Below are 22112 nucleotides of genomic sequence, written 5' to 3' on the forward strand. Positions count from 1 at the left end.
GTAAAACAGACCTTGAGTAGGAGGGTGCAATTGCTCAAAGGCAGCTTGCACATTTTCTCCTCCCACTGCAGACCACCTAAACCATATTCCAGGCATTTCCTGAGAGTTTCTTGACCTTCAGGAGAGGCTTTGAGGGCATGTGCAGTGGGTAGGAAGGGACGGGAAAGCTTCTCTGTATAAGTGGCATTCTGCTTGCACAGCATTAGATACATCCCAATAAACAGAATGCTTTTGTTTTTAAATAAAATCTGCATAAATTATGTCTGTGTATGAAGATGGGATGAGGTAGGGATTAAGAGAAGATATGAACCAGTCACATCAGTTGGTGCCCTGCACCCATTTTAAATGGGAATGGATGCAACTCTGATGCTTCCTTAACTATGTAGAGCTGCAACAATTGGGTGTTCTGGATTCATTATTGCACCCTGGTCTTCAGATTGTATTAATAGGCAGGAGAACGTCTTACCCATTCTGTCTCCCATGAAGTTCATGGCAGCCAACTTGTGTTTATTAAACATTGCAGCCATTTGTAGGATCAACATGGCTGCAGATAAGAATAATGGTATTTTAGTTTGTGCTCAACTATCTTGAAGAGTGTGTTTCAAAAGTTGAAAAGTCTTCATATTCCCTGTGCTTCAAAAGTGTTCTCTATGCTGTAGAATACTTTACTTAATTTCCTGCATTAAAAATGAGGTCTCAAACTGTAATGATTAATTAGACTATCACAATGTGGTTAATTATGACACAGGCTGTATACATTTCAAACTGTAATTAGCCTTTCATGAATAACTATAGGAACGTAAGCTAATAAACATCCTTGCTTAATACTATGTAGCTTATATTTTAATAAATTCAGTCTGTGAGATTCAGTCTAGTAATCTGAAGCAGTCTAAAATAATGAAAAGCTGTTATAAAAATTTAATTTCTGACTCATTTAGTTTTTGTACTTTAAGGTGCTAAAGTGGGATTGTTCTGTTCCGTATAGCTTCAGTTCTAAAAGCCTACCCTTTTTGTTAAGACATGTCTTGTGAGACTTCTTGTCAGACATTCTAGGGTGATTTATTAACCCTTACACTGGTGAAGTCAGAGCTTTACTAATAAGGCTGAGCTAACCAAAATTCAGTTCTCAAACCTGTCTTGAATACTAATTCTCAACTCTGTTGCATGAAAACCAATAACAGGCTGCTACAGATGGGGAGGGGGAATAATTTTCTTCTTGGTGGACCCCTACTTTACAAGAGCTCCCCAGAGCTTGTGTGTGTAAAAGTGGCTTTATTTCATGAGTTAACCATAACACTAGGAAGGAACAATAGTCGAGATGACTGAAATGGCCTTAAGCTTAAAGATGATGTGCCAGACGGAAACATCCCAATCTTATAAGGGGTAAGATGCCCTTCCCACTAGATAAGATATCCCAATGAAGGAATTTGGAAGAATATATGGGCTGGGTTCACACAACATGGCAACCCACACTCAAGGTTAAGTTTGGGTGGTTGTTGAACCGCGGGCTTTATTTGTTTGTTTGTTTGTTTGTTTGTTCATTCATTTGTTTCATTTCTATACTGCCCAATAGCCGAAACTGTCTGGGCGGGTCACAAAAAACCGACAAGCACACAGTAAAACAATATAAAATATAAAAACATTAAAAACACAATATAACAATACAACCAGAATAAAACCAGCATAAAACCTAGCAGCAATGCAAAGATTTAAAATACAGATTTAAAACAGCAAAGCTAAAAGTCTACAAAGCTAAAATGCTAAAATGCCTGGGGAAAAAAAGGTCTTCACCTGGCGTCGGAAGGAATATAATGTAGGTGCCAGGTGAACCTCACTAGGGAGCTCATTCCACAGCTGGTGTGCCACAGTAGAAAAGGCCCTCCTCCTAGTAGCCACCCGCCTCACTTCCTTTGGCAGGGGTTTACAGAGGAGGGCCGCTGAGTATGATCTTAAGGTCCGGGCAGGCACATATGGGAGGAGGCGATCCTTCAGATAACCTGGCCCCAAGCCATTAAGGGCTTTGAATGTTAATATCAGCACTCTGAATCGGGCCCGGAAATGGACTGGCAGCCAGTGCAGCTGAAAAAGTACAGGCGTAATATGAGCTCGTTGGCCAGTCCCTGTTAACAATCTTGCTTCCCTGTTTTGGACCAGCTGAAGTTTCCAGACTGTTTTCAGAGGCAGCGCCACATATAAAGCATTGCACTAATCCAGACGAGAAGTTATCAGAGCATGGATAACTGGCTATCTCTGTCCAGATAAGGGCATAGTTGGTATACCAGCCTAAGCTGATAAAAAGTGCTCCGTGCCACTGAGTTCACCTGTGCCTCAAGTGACAGTTCTGGATCCAAGAGCACCCCCAAACTATGAATGTAATCCTTTGGGGGAGTGCAACCCCCTCCAGAACAGGTTGAATATTACCTAGCCAGGCAGACGAACCACTCTCTAACAGTACCTCTGTCTTGTCTGGATTGAGTTTCAGTTTATTGGCCCTCATCCAGTCCATTACTGTGCCTAGGCACCGATTCAGAACAGCCACTGCCTCACCTGGGTTTGATGAGAAAGAGAGATAGAGCTGGGTGTCATCCGCATATTGATGGCACCTCAGCCACACCTCCGGATAACCTCCCCCAGCGGTTTCATGTAGATGTTAAACAGCATGGGGGATAAAATAGAGCCCTGTGGAACCCCATGGCACAATTGCCATGGCACAGAGCAATAATCACCTAGCACCACCTTCTGGAATCGGCCATCCAAGTAGGGGCGGAACCACTGCAGTGCAGGACCTCCAACTCCCAACCCAGACAACCTATCCAGAAGGATACTATGGTCGATGGTATCGAGAGCCACTGAGAGGTCCAGGAGAATCAACAGGGTCATACTCCCCCTGTCCCTCTCCCATCAAAGATCATCCCACAGGGCGGCCAAGGCAGTTTCCGTTCCAAAACCAGGCCTGAAGCCTGATTGAAAGGGATCTAGACAATCTGTTTCATTCAACAGTGCCTGGAGCTGTCCTGCAAACACCCGCTCAAGCACCTTGCCCAAGAAGGGGATGTTGGCCACTGGCCTATAATTGTTAATGTCCTCTGGGTCCCGGTTAGGCTTTTTCAGGAGTGGTCTGATTGTTGTCATTCAGTCGTTAAGTTGTGTCCGACTCTTCGTGACCCCATGGACCATAGCATGCCAGGCCTTCCGGCCCTCTGCTCTTTCCCGGAGTGTGCTCAAATTCATATTCATTGCATCGGTGATGCTATCTAGCCATCTCATCCTCTGCCGTCCCCTTCTCCTTTTGCCTTCAATCCTTCCCTGCATCAGAGTGTTTTCCAGGAAGTTTTCTCTTCGCATTAGGTGGCCAAAATATTTGAGCTTCAGCTTCAGTATCTGTCCTTCCAAGGAGCACTCAGGGTTGATGTCCTTTAGGATGGACTGATTTGACCTCCTTGCAGTCCAGGGGACTCGTAGGAGTCTTCTCCAGCACCATAGTTCAAAGGCATCAATTCTTTGGCGCTCAGCCTTCCTTATAGTCCAGCTCTCACAGCCATACGTTGCTACTGGGAAAACCATAGCTTTGAATATACAAATCTTTGTCAGCAAGGTGATGTCTCTGCTTCTTACTATGCTGTCTAGGTTTGCCATAGCTTTCCCCCCAAGGAGCAAGTGTCTTTTAATTTCATGGCTACAGTCACCGTCTGCGGTGATGTTGGAGCCCAAGAAAATAAAATCTGTCACTGCTTCCATTTCTTCTCCTTCTCTATGACAGGGAGTGATGGGGCCAGATGCCATGATCTTCGTTTTTTGAATGTTGAGTTTCAAAGCAGCTTTTGCACTCTCCACTTTCACCCTCAACAAGAGGCTCTTTAGATCCTCTTCACTTTCTGCCATTAGGGTGGTATCGTCTGCGTATCTGAGGTTGTTGATAATTCTCCCAGCAATCTTAATTCTGACCTGTGATTCATCCAACCCGGCGTTTCTCATGATGTACTCTGCATATAAATTAAATAAGCAAGGCGACAATATACAGCCTTGTTGTGCTCCTTTCCCAATTTTGAACCAATTGGTTGTTCCATGTCCGGTTCTTACTGTTGCTTCTTGACCCTCGTACAAGTTTCTCAGGAGACAGGTAAGGTGGTCTGGTACTCCCATCTCTTTAAGAATTTGCCACAGTTTGTTGTGATCCACACAATCAAAGGCTTTAGCGTAGTCAATGAAGCAGAAATAGACATTTTTCTGGAATTCTCTTGCTTTCTCCATGATCCAGCGAATGTTGGCGATTTGATCTCCAGTTCCTCTGCCTCTTCAAAACCCAGCTTGTACTTCCAGCAGTTCTCAGTTCGCATACTGCTGAAGCCTAGCTTGTAGGATTTTGAGCATCACCTTGCTAGCATGTGAAATGAGCGCAATTGTACGGTAGTTTGAACACTCTTTGGCATTGCCCTTCTTTGGAATTGGAATGTAAACTGACCTTTTCCAGTCTTGTGGCCACTGTTGAGTGTTCCAAATTCGGTGGCATATTGAGTGCAGCACTTTAACAGCATCATCTTGTAGGATTTTAAATAGCTCAGCTGGAATACTGTCATTTCCACTAGCTTTGTTGTTAGTAATGCTTCCTAAGGCCCACTTGATTTCACTCTCTAGGATGTCCGGCTCAACCACACTATCATGGCTATCAGGGACATTCAGATATGTCCTGAGTAGTTCTTCTGTGTACTCTTTCCACCTCTTCTTAATCTCATCTGCTTCTGTTAGGTCCCTGCCTTCTTTGTCCTTTATCATGCCCGTCTTTGCACAAAACGTTCCCTTGAGATCTCCGATTTTCTTGAAGAGATTTCCAGTCTTTCCCATTCTGTTGTTTTCCTCGATTTCTTTGCATTGTTCATTTAAGAAGGCCTTCTTGTCTCTCCTTGCTATTCTCTGGAACTCTGCATTCAGTTGGATAGATCTTCCCCATTCTCCCTTGCTTTTCGCTTCCATTCTTTCCTCAGCTACTTGTAAAGCCTCAGCTACTTGTAAAGCCTCATCAGACAGCCACTTGGCTTTCTTGCATTTCTTTTTCTTTGGGATGGATTGAGTTGCTGCCTCCTGAACAATGTTACGGACCTCCGTCTGTAGTTCCTCAGGCACTCTGTCTATCAGGTCTAGTCCCTGAAATCTATTCCTCACCTCTACTGTATATTCATCAGGGATATGATTTAGGTCATTCCTGAATGGTTTAGTGGTTTTCCCTACGTTCTTCAATTTAAGCCGAAATTTTGCAAAAAGCAGCTCATGATCTGTGCCACAGTCAGCTCCAGGTCTTGTTTTTACTGACTGTATAGAGCTTCTCCATCTTTGGCTGCAACGGGCATAATCAATCTGATTTCGATATTGACCATCTGGTGATGTCCATGTGTAGAGTCGCCTCTCGTGCTGTTGGAAAAGAGTGTTTGCTATGATCAGCGTGTTCTCTTGGTGCGCTGATCTCTATTAGCCTTTGTCCTGCTTCATTTTGTACACCAAGGCCATGCCTGCCTGTTATCCTGGTGATTTCTTGATTTCCTACTTTAGCATTCCAATCCCCTATGATGAAGAGGACATCTTTTTTTGGTGTTAGTTCTAGAAGGTGTTGTAGGTCTTCATAGAACCGATCAACCTCAGCTTCTTCGGCCTCAGTGGTTGGGGCATAGACTTGAATTACTGTGATGTTGAATGGTTTGCCTTGGATTCGTACTGAGATCATTCTGTCATTTTTAGATTGTACCCCAGTACTGCTTTTCCCACCCTTTTGTTGACTATGAGTGCTACTCCATTTCTTCTAAGGGATTCTTGCCCACAGTAGTAGATATGATGGTCACCTGAATTAAATTCGCCCATGCCTGTCCGTTTTAGTTCGCTGATTCCCAAGATGTCGATGTTCAATCTTGCTATCTCATGTTTGACCACCTCCAGCTTACCTTGATTCATTGATCTTACATTCCAGGTTCCTAAACAATATTGTTCTTTACAGCATCGGACTTACTTTTCACCACCGGACACATCCACAGCTGAGTGTCCTTTCGCCTTTGGCCCAGCTGCTTCACTCTTTCTGGCGCTACTTGGAAATACCCTCTGCTCTTCCCCAGTAGTATATTGGACACCTTCTGACCTGAGGGGCTCATCTTCCGGCGTCATCTCTTTTAGCCTTGTGATACGTTCCATGGGATTTTCTTGGCAAGAATACTGGAGTGGGTTGCCATTTCCAATGGTCTGATTACTGCCTCTTTTAAAGAGGCTGGCACCACTCCCTCTCTCAAGGAGAAATCCCCTCCTTGTTGGATGTAATAAGCCATGAAGGGCAAGGGTCAAGCACACAAGTGATCGATTGGACTTGGCCAAGCTCCTTGTCTGCATCCTCAGGCCTCAGTAGCTGAAACATCCAATAAAACTGGACCAGACGGTGCTCTAAATGGTTGTTGTTGAAACGTGGGTTGTTCTTTTGTATGAATTCAGCTGCTCTACCAAACCATGGTTTGCTAGCCACAAACAATCCACAAAAGAACCCATGGTTCTTTTAACATCTATATGAAGCTGCTGGGGGCTATCATCAGGAGGTTTGGGGTGCAGTGTCATCAATATGCGGATGATACGCAGCTCTACCTCTCATTCAAATCTTCACCAAGGTTGGCCGTAGAATCCCTGTCCAAATGTCTGGAGACGGTGAGTGGCAGAATGGGGAGGAATAAACTGAAGCTGAACCCTGACAAGACCGAGGTACTTTTGGTGGGAGACAAGAGGAGGCTAGGGGATGTTGATCTGGTGTTGAATGGGGTACGGCTACCCTTGAAAGACCACGTCCGCAGCCTGGGGCTCATTTTGGACTCCCAGCTGTCCATGGAGGCTCAGGTGTCAGCTGTGAGCCGGACAGCGCTGTATCAACTCCATCTGATACGGCGGCTGCGCCCCTTCCTTCCTGACCATCTGCTCCCATCGATAGTACATGCCCTGGTCTCCTCTCGTTTAGACTACTGTAATGCGCTCTACGTGGGGTTACCCTTGAAGACCGTTCGGAAACTGCAGCTAGTACAGAACGCGGCGGCTCGCCTGATTAAAGGCAGCCGCCGGCGAGATCACATCACTCCAGTGCTGAAGGAGTTGGTTACCAGTTGTTTTCCGGGCCAAATTCAAGGTGTTGGTTTTGACCTTTAAAACCCTATATGGTTCCAGCCCAGCCTATCTTAAGGAGCGCCTCCAGCAGCACCAGACAGGCCGCTTAACAAGATCAGCCTCGGATGGCCTTCTCTCTGTCCCATCAGCCAGGACAGCTAGACTGGTGGGGACGAGGGAGAGGGCCTTTTCTGTGGTGGCCCCCACTCTGTGGAACTCCCTCCCTAGGGAACTCCGTCATGCCCCCTCTTTAATGAGCTTCCGTCGTGCATTAAAAACGTGGTGGTTCAGGCAGGCATTTGGGGTGGGTTAGGGTATTTTAGAAAATGTTTTTATTGTAGAATTTTGTTGTTTTAAACTGTTTTATTGTATGTTGTACATCGCCCAGAGTGGCTGGGTGACCAGCCAGATGGGCGATTAATACATTTAATAATAAATAAATAATGAAGTGGTTTGTTGTTGGGTTGTGAACTGTTTGTAGTTGTTCATTGTTCATAGTTAAGAAACCATGGTTTGTTAGTGGGGCTGGGTTCACATAACACAATAACACATGGTTCAGCCTTGAGTATGGGTTATCATGTTGTGTGAACCCAGCCAATGAGACATTCCTGGAACAATGCTGGGGTAAAACGTAGGATGGGGTGAAACTCGACTCTGGTCCCATCAGCATTGTAAGCTTCTACCTCTGGTCCCATCAACATTGTAAGCTTCCACCTCTGACCAGAACAAGAATATCGAAGTAGATGTAGCAAGGCTGACAGACACTTCACCTGACAGATACCTTTCCTTTCCTGTCTTGTCTTGTCTTTGCTTTGCTTTCAGCTTTGGCTGCACTTCCTTGCTTTTGATCTTTGCTGGACCTTTTGGCCCAGGGATCCTGGTAACTGTGGACCTGTTTAGCACTTAGGTCTTAATTTATTTTCTGAACTTAGAACTTAGAACTTCCATCTGAAGGTTGGAATTTAGAATCATTAACCAACTTAGCTACCTTGGAACCAAACTTGATTAACCCGTTCAGTGCCTTGAGATTTTGGTTAAGGAACGTTAGTTTCTCTTTAGATCTTCTGTCCTTAACTATTGAAGTTTCAGACTTTATCTTTAGACGCTGAGAGAAACTTAGTAATGCTTTTGCTTAGCTTTTTCACTTTTAAGTAGTGGGCAAGAGGAAATTAAGTGGAAGCTAGATTATTCAGGATGTTTTAGTTTAGCATTGAAGCGCTGGTAGAGTGCAGGAAAGTATTGTGGAGGAGTCATATTATTCAAATAGCAATGCTAGCAGTCAAATTACTTTAATTGCAAGATTTGTAGTGTTGGCTTTGTAAACGACATTCTTTTTTTTAAATCTCAAATTTGTTAACATTTTCTCTCATTGCTGATAATGTAACAATAGAAACCCTTCTGAATTATGCTCATGCAGCCACCATACTGACTATTAGATTTTGTAATTTTCTTAAGTAACACATTTAATACAGTTCAGTTTAATTCTGAGTCTGTGGTGATGTTTATCTATTTAGACCTCACTTGTTTAGCCACTGGGATGTCTCAATCCCAATTGGTCTAGGTTCTGAAGCTAAACAGGACCAAATTAACAAGCGCCCCTTTGGGGCAGCATATTCCACTGCTCACCCTGGTCTTTGCCACAGGTGCAATGCTCTTTTGCTGTTGCCTGAGTGGAAAAGTGGAAGCCTCGGGGAGAGGTCAGTAATGTTTTCATAGGATGTCACCACTTCTCAGCTTCCTGTCTTGGATGTTGGTATCAAAGACTCCTTTGGCAACAGAACTGGAGCAAGGCAGCGGTGGCTGCTGAGAGGAGGAAAGGTGTATGTGTGTATAAGCCTTGTCAGGCAGCATGGCAGTAGCAATCAAGAGTTTGGAGCAATTGCAGGAGCCAGAGAAACATGGCAATGGCGGCTGAGGATCTCCAGAACATTGTCTTGTAGGCCTAAAATGAGCAAACAAGCAATCCAGAGTTCTGTCTTGCCTGTTCTCTTCCCCTGTGTATTGGAGTGTTATCCCTCCTGGAAGGGGAAGGCTGGGAAGTTTTAGGGTGGGGTGAAATCCCTCAGTAACCTGAGGAGATAACTGCAGCATAGGACAAGGACAAGAATTGCTGCTTCTAATTAAGGAAGGTTCCCCCAAACATCCTCCACCTGCATTTGCAGATGACTTAACCTGTGTGGAAGCTGTAAGGCCATGTTTGTTCAGTTGTGAGGAAAATGCATTCTAAATATAGTCACAGCTTCTCTTTTGTTGTTTTCAAAGTATTATTTCACATTGAAAATGTCCCAGAGTTGAGCTCAGATTAAATCTTGGCTGTCTCTGTTATCCTTCCTGACATAGAGTGCTGGTTTGCACAATCAAAATAAGTCATGGTGGCTTATTTAAATCATGGTGCATGCAGGATATGATTTCCACTGTCCTGGCACAGCTTGTTGTGTCATCTGAACCCAGGAGGCATGGTTTGTTGGATGGGGAAAGAACCCTTCAGCAACCCTACAGCAGCCCATGGGTTACTGAAGGGTTGTTTCCCCCTCCAACAAGCCCTGCCACCCAGGTCTGGACAACAAGACAAGCTGCACCTGGGAAACAAGCTGCATCTGATTATGGAAATTGTGCTCCGCACATGCCATGATTTAAAAAGCCATTGTGGCTTATTTTGATTATGCAAATCAGGTCATTGTGTAGGCCTCTGAACTTACCTACTCTTCTTGGGGAGGTGCAGAGCTGATTACCGGTCCTGCTAGTTCATTGAGTCAATACTGTGGGGATGGGAAACTCCAGACTAAGGCTGATTAAATAAATGCTTTACATATATAAGCCCAGGAAATTTATAACCCTCCCTAAATGTTTATTAGCCTGCATAAGGGGCTGGCAGAGGAACAATGGAGTGTTCTGCTCACTCACCTCGATGCAATTCCTTGTTACCTATGGCAACCAGGTGAGTGGTTAAATACAAGGCTGCCTCTGGGTATACTCTTTTCCCTCCTCAGTTGGGCAAGAGGTGGGCATGTCTTGAAGCAGAACAAGCTGAGTGAGTTCTGCACCACTATTAGCTATCAGATAGTTTACTGTGAGGTTGAAGCTGGGGATTCTAGGATGCATTGGTGAGCGTAAGCATGGAACTTGAAGATAGCGGCTGTTTGTGATTAATTAGACTGCAAGCATAATCTTGATCAAGGTGTTACAGACTGGTCTGTGATCCAGGTGTGCATATTCAAGATTCCTTAATCTAGATTAGTAAAGTGGTCATAATTGTGATGAACAGAGGATGGGGTGTGAGTGTGTGGAGGCTTAAGAATTTTCTGCCATTGGCTCATTGACTGGTTTTTAGGCTTCTCTTTCAGCCTCAGATGTTTTTTGTTATTGTTTATTCGGTCAGTCACTTCCGACTCTTCGTGACTTCATGGACCAGCCCACACCAGAGCTTCCTGTCAGCCGTTGCCACCCCCAGCTCCCCCAAGGTTGAGCCCATCACCTCCAGAATATCATCCATCCATCTTTCCCTTGGTCGGCCCCTCTTCCTTTTGCCTTCCACTTTCCCTAGCATCAGCATCTTCTCCAGGGTATCCTGTCTTCTCATTATGTGGCCAAAGTACTTCAGTTTTGCCTTTAATATCATTCCCTCAAGTGAACAGTCTGGCTTTGTTTCCTGGAGTATGGACTGGTTTGATCTTCTTGCAGTCCAAGGCACTCTCAGAATTTTCCTCCAGCACCACAGTTCAAAAGCATCTATCTTCCTTTGCTCAGCCTTCCTTATGGTCCAGCTCTCGCAGCCATGGGTTACTACGGGGAATACCATTGCTTTAACTATGCGGACCTTTGTTGTCAGTGTGATGTCTCTGCTCTTAACTATTTTATCGAGATTTGTCATTGCTGTCCTCCCAAGAAGTAAAGGTCTTCTGATTTCCTGGCTGCAGTCAGCATCTGCAGTAATCTTTGTGCCTAGAAAGACAAAGTCTGTCACTGCCTCCACGTTTTCTCCCTCTATTTGCCAGTTATCAATCAAGCTGGTTGCCATAATCTTGGTTTTTTTTAGGTTTAACTGCAACCCAGCTTTTGCAGTTTCTTCTTTCACCTTTGTCATGAGGTTCCTCAGCTCCTCCTCGCCTTCAGCTATCCAAGTGGTATCATCTGCATATCTGAGATTGTTAATGTTTCTTCCAGTGATTTTAACTCCAGCCTTGGCTTCATCAAGCCCAGCACGTTGCATGATGTGTTCTGCGTACAGGTTGAATAGAGGTTGAATATGCAGGGTGAGAGTATACAGCCCTGCCGTACTCCTTTCCCAATCTTAAACCAGTCCGTTGTTCCATGGTCTGTTCTTATCATTGCTACTTGGTCATTATACAGATTCCTCAGGAGGCAGACAAGATGACTTGGTATCCCCATACCACCAAGAACTTGCCACCATTTGTTATGATCCACAGAGTCAAAGGCTTTAGAATAGTCAATAAAACAGAAATAGATGTTTTTCTGAAACTCCCTGGCTTTCTCCATTATCCAGCGGATATTGGCAATTTAGTTGCTAGTTCCTCTGCCTTTTCTAAACTCAGCTTGTACATCTGGCAATTCTCGTTCCATGAATTGCTGGAGTCTACCTTGCAAGATCTTGAGCATTTCCTTACTGGCATGTGAAATAAGTGCCACTATTCGATAGTTTGAACATTCTTTGGTAAAATGGTATGGAGGAGGTGGGGTGGACAGCTAGGCATGGTAGGGTGGAAGATAGATAGGTGCAAAGCTACTCAACTTTTTCTGAGGTCTTTTCTCGTAATGGACATTCATATGAATTTGTAAAATCTATGGATGACTCCAGATCTTAGTCCTTTCATGTCAGTGTTACATGAGTCCTAATCATCCCTGATTCTGCAATTATTGCAAGCCTTTTGTTCCAGATGCTTCCCTTCTCAATTACTGAATGATATTCCTTTCCATTGTGATATCACTTTCATGTTAAATGCTGACCTTCATTCCTGAATGATGAGCGTTCCAGATTAGTTCCATTTGGGGTGTGTGTGTCTGTTTGTGGGGTAGAATTAGGGAAGCTGAATCTAATAGCAAATCATAGTGCTTGTGTATTCCCCCACTCCCAGTAATCTCCCTTGATTAATTCATATGTTACATAATTTTTATTTGCATTTTAGTCTATTTTTATCTATGACATCCATGTGTTATGGTGGATGTAGCATGTGAAGCATGACCTGCAACTGGATCTTTGTGGCAATGATTGAGAGATGCTGACTTGGTAGGTTGCTCAGCCTGTATGCTTCTTGGCTCCTCTAGCAACATGAGTATTAAACATATGTGTAATTTCTGCCAATGGAAAACATGAATGTGATTTTAATTGTCAATAGATACAGTATTCTGTAAGATAATTATGTGATACAACTTAGAAAAATTGAGCAAACACTCTAGGTTAAGTGCATTGTGTGTGTTAAAGAGTGGTTTCTTTTTTTCAGAATTGTATTGTACCACATGTAAATATATGGTGCATTACATTCAGACAACCAGTATATCTGGCCTAGGAGCCAAAAATTGCCTGGTTGAATTAAGGATTAGTACTTCACTCCAATCCCCGCTTCCCCTCCAATACGCAATTGATTCTTGGCTCCCAGATCACTATGTGGAAGTGATGGTGGAAGCCACAACTTGCAGAATACCTTTCTGTGCAACTTGCTGGTCGCTCTTCTCCACTTCCTCCTTCCCTCTGATACCTGTATCTAAGTCCTTGCTTCTGAGCTCCCTACCGCTTAAACCTCCCTTTCTTTTGGTGTTGCTTCCCTGTGTGAGTTTTTATCACAGGCAAACTGATGACTTTTCCCTCTCTTTCAGATGTTGGACTGCAAATATTTGTTTCCTGGGCAGTTGGAATGTTTGTGAACGTTTTGGGCCATCACACTTAGTGCCATCACACCAGTGCAGACTATTGATCTCTGCCAATTGGCAACAATACCATATAGATGGTGTACTCTAATGAGAGATCGTAACATTTTCATGATTAAGCTTATGTGAAAGTCCTGAGTCCCAAAGTTGTTGTTTGTTTGTTTTTAAATCGATCACACAATCACTTTGAGATATGAAATATAAAGTCTGCATTATCAGTCTGCTGATCTCTTTCTCTGTATAACAGTGAGTTAGTGGACATGTGGGATGGGGTTTGCATGTCTCTTTCATTTGTGCTTGTTAATTGGAGAACTGAATAATTCAGAATCAGAAGAGGTGGATCTTGCACCCTATTTATAGATACATTTTTGATCTTAATTTTTATAAATAAATGTCCTACATTTATTGTGTAGCACAAGGCATTCAGTTGTGTTGCCTACTTGTAATTGTTTTTGTGCCTTTGAGTCGTCTTTGTTTGTATTCCCCAATTTTTGGTATCTCTTGCTCTCCCCACCTCTTATGTTTCTTCATTGCCCCCCCCCCCCCGGTACTACATACATTTTAATTACTTTGCAACAGAGGTATATTAGTTTCATAATAATAATCAAATAGTACATTGTGTGTGCAGGTACACACTTTGCAGTGTTTCATTACTGAAGCAGAGGAGTATGTGATCTTGAACATTTAAGCGAACTTTCCACAACAACTCTGTTGTAAATTGATTTTTTTAACTTTTAGGGTAAAAATGTATTCAGTAAGTGATGCAAGCTCACAGTATTTCAACTAATATTCATGGTCTGTCATAATAACAGACAAAATGTTATTATGATAACATTTTCATAATGTAACAACGAAGGGAAGATTGGAAAAGTCTGATTTGAGGCTTGTGAGAAGTTGAGGAAGAGATGCAGCTCTTGAGTTATTTCTAAATTCAGTATAAAGCATTTTATATAGAAATTGCCCTTGGTACTAACTGAAATAGATATGGTCATAGAAGTTTGATTTACTGTATTATTTGATAGCCTTCAAAATAATTTCACCAGTGCATATATTATTCCTGCTCAAAATACAGTAGTGAGAAAAAAAATCCCCAAGATTATTACTAAAGGATAATTAGCAGAATGAAGCTGAGTTAATAGGTGCGACATCCAATTATTTTCTGCCCTGGAGATATATTTCAAGTGAAGGTTGAATATTATAGCCGTGGCTTAGCTTTCCTGCTTGTTCAAAGTCACATTGAGGGGATAGAAGTTGTGGCACATAAAAAGATTTCTTTTCTGCCATTGGTATTGCAAATTGATTTCTAGAAGGAGCTTGTGGTTGCTCTAATGTGGTGCTTGTGCTGAAAGGGCTTGTAGCTAACTTCTTGACGTCTGTCTAAATCGTATTGATTTAGCATGAGCAAAAGAATACCTGACTTGCACAAAATGTTTTAATAACTTTTTGTGTGTTCCATTTCTTCTATTTATATAATCATCATGCTTTTGATTGGGACCAGAAAATTGTAAAACAGTCATAAAAACAAGTAATGAAATCCATAAAAGATAAAAACAAACTTAAATTGGGACTAGCTAGTAGGAATTGGCAGGGCAGGGTGGGGGAGGAAGAAGGAGCGGTGGCAGCAGTAATCATCCAAATATCTGCTGAAAAAGAAAGGTCTTGCAAACCATTCCAGGAAGCTACTAAAGAGGTAGATCTCCTAACCTCTTCAGGAAGAAGGTTCCAAGCCTTTAAAGCCATGCCCATACAGATATTGCTTCCAGCCATTAATGTTTTGACCTGCTGCAAAGATGGGATGGTGAGCAGTACCTGTTGGCTAGACCTCAACTGGTGGATAGATTTGTATGAGGAAAGACAGTTCTTAAGATTTAGGGTGCAATCCTATGGAGATAGTTGTTAGCCTCCACACTCGGAGGCTGATGATTATCCAATTTGCCTGTCTAGCTGGGGAGCTTCGGAACAGAAGGGCGGGGAGAGGCCACGTGGCACATTGGAAGCTGCATAATGCAGCTTCTGCGGTCTCCTCCCTCTCCACTCCTGGGACCACCCCCTTTTCACCATCTCTGTGCTGTGTTACTGAGCATGGAGAGAACCATGCTGGTTACGAGGGGGTGGGGGTGGGGAGCGCGGTTTCTGGGAACCAAGGCTTGGCTCCCAGAAACTGAAAAATCCTATGAAAAATCCTATGGCCCTCCAGACAGTGTCTAGCAGCCATAGGATTACTCCCTCCAAGTCAAAATCAGTATTTTGAAATTAGGTCCAGAAACACTGGTAACCAAAGTTAATTGATGCAAAACTGAATGAATATATGAATGCCTTTTCACATCTTATATGTGTAGCTGTGCAGCTGTGTTCTGAATCTGTTGACACTGCCAAGTTATCTTCAAGCTCCACATGGAACTTGCTGCAATAATGATGTTGGATGTTACATAAGCATGGATCAGTAAGGGAACTCAGCTTCCGCACTAAGCGCAGATAGAAAAAAGCACTCCTAGCAACAACTCCAACCTGCTTCTCAGGAAGCAGATCTGGTCCAGAGTACTGTATTTTATTTATGTGATCAGATAAAATCACAGTGACCACACCTTTTATATACAAACTTATTCCCTCTGGACAATGGCTGTTCCATGCATTCCAAAAATTGTCTGGCTTCTGTTTTTCTGTGGATTCAACTTCCTGACACTGGTTCAGAAACTTCTGGGTGTATAGTTAAAAGTATCTGGATGACCCCAATGCCAACACTGATGCTAACACCCAGCCATGTGGCATCTTACATAAGTAGTCTAGGAGGCTGCCCTAATGTCCCCAGTGATAAACCTCTGAGTCTGTTTAGACAACAAAGAGTCTGATCACTGGAATGCTTTCCCCAAGACACTTGACAGATGTTTGCAGGTGCTCCAAAAGAATAAAATGGTACTGTGTCAAAAGCTGCTGAGAGCTTTGTGCTGATGTTGCTGGACCTCCCCCCGCCCCGGGTCAATCTCCAGACAAAGGTAATCCACCAGGGGTACAAATGCAATCCCTTCCCCATAATCAGACTGAAAGCCAGGACAGGCAGCTGACGTTCCTGTATCTGCATGGGCACTGCTCCATGTGGTAGATGAGTGAGTTTGTTCGTGGACACGATTAATCAAATTTTGACCATGCCATTGTGTTAGCTGCTTGGGTAAATAGGGCATTGTGTGCCCTATTTCCTGAACAGCATATTATCCATGACCTATTAACTACTGCAGTGGGATCATTTGTCCTGACTTTGGCCCTGCCCAATCACACGGTTGCATTACCGGCTCCAAGTTTGGGGGGAGGTGGGGCTTGGGTAAGATGCCCCCACTGACTTGCTCTCTCCTTTTGGGCTCAATTTGCCTAGAGGGAGAAGGCTAGGCGAGTAAAGGCAGTGCTGCTGCTGCTCCTTCGTCCTGTCACTGCTTGCTTGCTTAGAGGTCACAGATGAACAGACAGTGACGAGGAGGAGGAGTAGCACAGGTAATCCCCTCCCCCTTTGTTGGGATGTCCCCGTAGATGCTCAGCAATGCCAGTACCTGACGCTGGTAACTTGGTCTGATCCAGAGCCTATCCATCTGAGCCTGAGCTGCCAGATGCTGCTTTGGGGCTGCTACTTTCAAATACAGGTCAACTTCTACAGAAAGGCTTATCTAACCAGGAGTGGGATATAAGGATGAGGGCACAGGTCACTACTAAAGCACATGCTTTGCCTGCAGTCCCAGGTTCAGTCCCTTTTCTCCTTTTAAAAGGCTCTTTGGTAGCAGAGCTGGTAAGGAACTTGCGTGAGGCACTGGAGAGCTGCAGCCAGAGCAGACAATACTGGGCTAAGTGCTCCAGTGGTCTGACTCTATGTTAGGCAGATTCATTTCTTCCCTCTGTCTGTTTTATCTTCTCTGCCCCCCCCCCCAAGTTATGAGGGTATTGCAAAGCAGACAAAATTATACAATGTACATTTCTGAGCTGCTCAGTGCAAGCTAGCTTGTAAAACGTTCTCTTTAAAAGAAAAGTAAAAGGGGTAGAGAGGAGACAGAGGCAGAGACCGCAACCACAAAATCCATTTTATTATGATCTTTGTATGTGTAGTGCAATAAACTACAGTTTCTGTGCAGACCTGAAATACTCCTCAATTTCATTTTATCATATGTTTGTTAAAGTAAATGATGCCCAGAATTACCTCAGATTGGTATTCCTGAGTAAAAGGAATAACGTCTGCATGTTACTGCATGAACTGGTAATGCCTATGACTAGGAAATAATTGTTTTTCTTCGAAGCTCTACAATTCATGATGAGCAAAGAATTTGACATAAGTGGGTGGGAGGCAGGTTTAAAGCTTACAGCTGTGAAAGTACCGTTGCTATTTGTTTGGAAAATGGTTGGTGCAATCTCAGAAGCAAGGTGGGGATAGGGCAGCAATGAACAAGGCTGCTCAACATTTTGGTCCCTGATGCAGAAAATCAAAATGCTCCCTGGTGGTAAAAACATAATAATGAATGATCCAATGGACAATTTACTCAGTTTAGTGCTACACCAAAATCTTATCGGCTCGGGATTGAGCTCCCTAGTGAGGTTTGCCTGGCGCCTACATTGTACTCCTTTCAGCGCCAGGTGAAGACCTTTTTATTTTCCCAGGCATTTTAGCATTTTAGCTTTCTAAATTTTTATCTTTGCTGTTTTAAATCTGTATTTTAAACTGCTGCACTGCTGCTAGGTTTTATTGTGGTTGTATTGTTATATTGTGGTTTTAATGTTCTATATATTTTAAATTGTTTTATTGTGTGTTGTTTGGTTTTAATTTTTGTGAACCGCCCAGAGAGCTTCGGCTATTGGGCGGTATAGAAATGAAATAAATAAATAAAATAAATAATAAATAAATATTCTCCTTAAGGTGGACCTCCTCTCCTTGCTTAAAACATTGTCTGCTCACGGGAGGCTTTTTTTGTGTTCGGGTGGGGGGAAACAGTAAAGTTTCCAGTGGTCCGCAGGTCTTGAATGCTCCGTGTAGTCATCATGCCTCTTTGTCCTTGTCAGGAAGAAGCTAAAACAAAATTAAAATTCTACAAATGTAACTGTATTTGCATGCATTTGCTAACTTTGTACGATTCATACAGGGCATTGAATATTAGTTTCCTTGACACGGAATTGTGTGTCTTTAGAACAGGTGTCATAGCTTGTAGCTGTGAAATTTTATGACATTTTTACCAAGGTAGCTGGCAGATTTACTAGTTTTTCTTTTGTCTTTTTGACAGAGGGTAGCACATTTAACGTTTCCACCCCTTTACAGACAAAAATATAGGTGGAATCCATTGGCTGCTTTGATGTTTTCTTTATGGTTCTTCATAATAAATTATATTTTGTCTCTTTTCCTTAATCTGAGGAAAGGTTTTGACAAATATTGCTGCATATGCCCCTGATTTGTATGTATAATAAAATCATGCCATCTATTTTTACTTTATCTTTAGCTAATTTCAGATGGTAAGTCAATTTTTCTGCTGTGGCTGTTTTGCCACAACTTCATGTACCTAGACTTCAGTCTTAGAAGTTATGCAGCATTCCCACTTTTAGCGATTACCCTGCAAACTGCCATCAGCATGAATATGATTGCGATTCTATGATTAATTCCTTAGATGTCACGTTTGCATTTTGTTCTTCCCATATCGTTAATAGAACGAATGCTGATGTAAGATACATAGTTTGATGTATAATATTTGCTGTTTCTGAGAATATTTATGTTCCAAAACTGTAACATGATGACAGGTCATGAACACTGCATATGAATATATAAACCTTACTAATTACAGTTTCTCCAGCTGTTTGTATTGCTTGTGTTTGCTATTCTTCCCGGACGCACTGGCCTAATATACCATTGGTGCAACAATTATAACAGATTTTCCCTAAGGATTGTTGATACAGTTTTCTTTGAGTCATCCATAATTTATCCCATACATTTTGCTCTATTGTTGTCCCAACATCATCTTCTGATATTATTTTTAATCTATCTGATGTATTTATGTATATTTCTATAATATATGAATATGTTTTAGAGATTAATCCTTTTGTATTGACCATGTGTTCCAATAAAAGGTAAAGGTAAAGGTGTCCCCAACCAGTCGTGTCCGACTCTAGGGTGCGGTGCTCATCCCCGTTTCTAAGCCGAAGAGCCAGCGCTGTCCGAAGGCGCTTCCGTGGTCATGTGGCCGGCATGACTGAACACAGAGGTGTATGGAACGCTGTTACCTTTCCCGCCGAGGCGGTACCTATTTATCTACTTGCAATGTCTTGCTTTCGAACTGCTAGGTTGGCAGAAGCTGGGACTGAAGATGGGAGCTCACTCCGTCACGCAGCACTCGGGTCTCGAACTGCTGTCCTGCTGACCTTCCGGTCTGCAGTTCAGCGTCTTAACCACTAAGCCACCGCGGCCCCTATGTTCCAATAATAGACCTTCAAATTTTGTCATACTTCTAGTTATACTTTGTCTTACAAGAGGCTTCGTAATAAGATAGTATATTTGAAGAAGGAGAATTCAGTTCAGTTGTATTCCCTGCAGTTTTTCTTTTAATTTTGCTATGGTGAGAGGAAGGGTTTCTTTTTCATAGAAATCCCTCATTCTATAAAACCCTTTTTGTTTTCACTTTGCATATTGCTCTTGTTTAGGTACATGAGAAAAATTTGGATGCAACAAAAATGGAAGTAATGGGGATATTTCCAGGCTAGCTGGCAGATTTAAATTGCAGCAGTGAACCAGTTCACTGAACGATTTCTTAACATTCCAATTTATTTTACTTGAAATTTTAAGCAGGCAACCAGATAAGTCATTCAGGTTCAGTTGTCCAACAGGAGGCCTGGGGGAGCCTCCTGTTGATGTGGCTGGTGCTCATGTCAAAGCTATATTAGATCCCTGGAATGAACCAGGCAGTTGACACCATTTCTCCTAAGCACTCTCTTCCACTGTTAAACTTGCTGCCACAAGATGTAGTGATTGCCCCTAGCTTAGATGACTTTAAAAGGGGATTAGACAAATTCATGGAGGATGAGGCTATCAAAGGCCTTATGACTGACTACTATAGCTTGGATAACTTTTGGTTGTTACGGCCTGAGGATGTGGATAGGGTGCTTGGAGTGCTTTGGCCCACGACCTGTGTCTCATTCCTTGCCCATCATAGCTAATTATGTTTTTCCAGGAGAGGGGGGCTACCTCTGTCTCAGAGGTCAATGTCTCCTTGGGGTGTCTCAGAGGTCAATGTCTCCTTGGGGTGGTGAAGGATAATCCTAGCCATCTTGAAGGTAGTAGTGAGGCAATTCCTGAAAAGAACCCTCATTGAACCTAAATGATTTTAACAATTACTTCTAGTGGTCTATATTCTGTTTTTGGGCAAGGTATTTGAATGGATGATGGCAAGCCAGCTGCAGGGATTCCTAGATAACGTTGATTATCTCAGCTAATTTCAGTCTAGGTTCTGAGTTGAGTTTGGTACTGAAAGAGCCTTGGTTGACCTCGTGGATAACCTGCAAAAGTGACAGGGAGAGTGCAGTCTTGAATCTTTCAGCAGGTTTGAGAACATCAGCCATGGTATCCTTCATAGACTGCTGGTCTGAGATGGGAATTGGTTGAACTATAGTTGGGTTCCTATCTGGTTGGTCAATTTAACACATTCTGCTTGGAGGCTGTTGCTCTGCTCTTCAGCATTTGTGATAAGACATTCTACTGGATTCCATTTTATTTCTAGTGCAGTTTGAAAGAAATAAGGGGCACATCTTGCCCATTTTAAAGTAACATAACTGGCTGACAGTTTGTTTCATGGCACAATTCAGTTTTAACTTTTAAAGCTCTAAATGCCTTGGGACCTGAGTAGGTGGGACCTGCCAGCCTAGTTTTTAAGGTCTTCAGCTGGTGGGTGGTGGGGGATGCTGCTCAATTATTCCCATCCTCTGAAGTGAAGTGAGTGAGAGTGAGAAACAAGGCCTTCCCTGTGGTGGTGCCTCATGTTTGGAACACCATTCCTCTCTCTCTCTCCTTTAGGCTGCCTTCTTGATCTCTTTTGGGAAGAACTTGGCTGCGTTTTTCTGCTGCTTTTAACACAAATTGGTGCTGCTGTTTCACCTAATTTTATATGATTTTAATTTGACTCATGCTCCTTATTGCAGTTTTAATGGAGGTTTGTGATTTTTCTTCTGTTATATGTTGTGAGCCTCCTTGTTGACCTTTCTGGCTTAGAGGCAAGATAAAACAATGGCCGATAGTGATAAAAAGGAGAATACTGTAAATATTCTTAGTTATATGAGGGAATATGATGGCTATTAAAGATATTTTCACTGGAAAAACTAAGTTTTTTAAACCATGGGAATATATATGATCTTAAGGTGGTTTCTAGCTAATAGAAAAGTACAATGTCGTAAATCGGGTGTTGAATCTCTTTTAGCCTGAGGGCCAGGTTCTATTTCAGAAAAGCTCTTGGGGGCAACATTCCAGTGGTGGGCGTTGTCAAAGCCAGAGGGATGTGGCCAAAATACCAGCATATTTTAACCTAAAGCTCTTACTGCCAGTATCTATGCCTTAGGACAGGCATTTCAACCTTTTAGAATGGGGACAAAACTGACAAAAGCTGGGAAACCATCAAACAATTGGTGGTCAGGGGGGAAGAGGGCATGGCCTTCAGCTTTAGCCCCCTGCCTAAGGCTCTGCACCCTTATCCTAAATAATATAAAGAAGTCAGTTTTCTAGGTTCTGGTTGCTTTTACAAATAGTGTTTTCACAGGTACGGAGTAGTAATAGGTATCAGTAATGTGTCCTCATGCTCATAGAGATTAAAAAGTAAATCTTACTGTGGAGGATTTTAATGAGGATTTTATCATAATACATAAGCCCATTCCATCTTTTGTCAGGCAAATTCTCTCTCTTCGAATATTTTTCGACTAACATCAGTGAACTTGTTAAGAATAGAACTGCTTTATCAATATGTCGGGTGTTACTTTAACATGATGTCTGTAAGCAGGATTTGGTTGTATCAAGAGTTAGCTGTTTGGATCTTCTTGTCAAAACTATGCATAATTTCCAACACATTTCCAGTACTTACGTACTTATTTTTCACTACCGTTCGTTTATATTGCAT

The 22112-nt window shown here is 42.7% G+C and overlaps 1 protein-coding gene across 1 annotated transcript in view; it reads left to right on the forward strand.

The window, feature by feature from the left end:
* The window catches only part of PARD3B (par-3 family cell polarity regulator beta), a 679914-nt gene that overhangs the window by 56501 nt on the left and 601301 nt on the right, over positions 1 to 22112 (forward strand). The window lies entirely within an intron of this gene.

This window comes from Heloderma suspectum, chromosome 1 (assembly GCF_057233095.1).
Source record: "Heloderma suspectum isolate Gila_16-S chromosome 1, 16-S_ref, whole genome shotgun sequence".
NCBI classification, from domain to species: domain Eukaryota; kingdom Metazoa; phylum Chordata; class Lepidosauria; order Squamata; family Helodermatidae; genus Heloderma; species Heloderma suspectum.